Here is a 1,683-nt window from a genome sequence, read left to right as displayed (position 1 = left end):
AACTTCAAGTTGGTGTCAAAAGCACTCGACCACATGGGCCGTGGATTTTATTGTTATTGGGCTTCTCCATGAAAAGCCCGATTAATTGGGCCTTCTAGTCGGTCGGCCCTATCGTTAGAAAATTAGGGCTTGTGACTTAAAACACACCAATTTGATGGGTATTAGTTTATAGGGAAATTGTGATGGACATGACTTGGAGTGCAATCAAAAATGGGAAAATTCAAAAATCGGGGGAAAAAAAAACGGATCTGGTTTGGTTTTATTTTTAGTATAAAATTGAACATTATTTGGAGAAAGCTAAAAATTATGGATTCGGATTATTTTTTTATTGAAAAAACTATGAAAAACCTAATTGAACCAAAGGTATATAATACCCTTACATATAAACTCCAACTCTATGCTCCTTTTAGTATTTTGTTTAATTACGATGCATCGTATATTTGTAGTATTAGAAAAATGATCAATTGTTATGGTACATGTATTTTTTATCTAGAAAAAATTAAACAAGTTCATTTTCATTCGATAAAAAAAAAAACAATAAAAGAAGGAAGGCTTAATTTTAGTTTGAAGAGATTAAAAAATATTCCATTCAAAACAAACACATAACTACAAATAAAAAATTGGGAAGAAAAAACATGCTAAAAACTAAGAACGATAAACTGAATCGAATAAAAACTGTGGTTTCTATTCTTGTATTGGACATTACTTTAATTCCCTTTCTTATTAAATCAATCGGTTTGGATTAGTTATCATGTGGTCCCAAACTCAACAAAATTAAAACAACTCTTACCAAATATTGCTAGTGAACAATACCTGTTACCTAGTATTTGAAGAAGCGACTTAAAAGGATGTTTGTTGTTAGGAAATAAGAAGGTATAACTTTGTTTCTCAAATATGCCCACAGGGTTTTTGTATGTAAGGCCCCTTTTAAGGTGCCCAAATGATATTTGACCCCATATTCAAATTTGTTAAAAAAAAAAATGACATTTTGGTTACGTTAGACACATATGAAAGTACCATATTGTCCTCATACTGAATGCGAGGGCATGACACTTGAGCGAATTATTGTTACTTCCTCTCGCTCCTCATTTCTTCCCATCGCTTATTTCTCTCATTTCTTATGAGACACAACTGTAATTTTTCCTTGATTTCCCCCCTTCGCCTGAATTCTTCTTCTAGCTTCTTCCTCATCAATTTTATAGTTATCTCCTTCGAGGCTTTTTTTTCTTCCTTCATTCGTATTCTTGCTCTCGCTTCTTCATCTCGTTCTAGTTCACGCTCCAACTTACATCTTTTGTTTGGAAGAAGAAGACGACGATAACATGAATAGAAGAAATCACTTGAAAAGAACATGATTGTGAAAATTCTAACAAAGTGGGTTAGCGGTGAGACTAAAATCCTAGAAGAAGATAAAAAAAAAAACAAAAAACAAAAAACAAAAATAAAAAAGCGAGAAGAAGTACATTAAAAAAAGGAAAAAGAAAAGAAAAAAGGCAAGAAGGAAGCATTTGGATCAAAACGCTAATTTGACATAGTGATGATAGCGACAAAAAGCCAAAATTAATTAGTTTTAAACCTTGAGGTTGTTTTCATTTTGATCTTTTATACAATTATTCATATACTCATAGTATATCAATTTACATTGATTTGAGTGTTATAATTATTTGAACACTTTCTAAGTGT

Source organism: Benincasa hispida, chromosome 2 (genome assembly GCF_009727055.1).
Source record: "Benincasa hispida cultivar B227 chromosome 2, ASM972705v1, whole genome shotgun sequence".
NCBI lineage: Eukaryota > Viridiplantae > Streptophyta > Magnoliopsida > Cucurbitales > Cucurbitaceae > Benincasa > Benincasa hispida.
Note: the sequence above shows the minus strand (reverse complement) of the source record.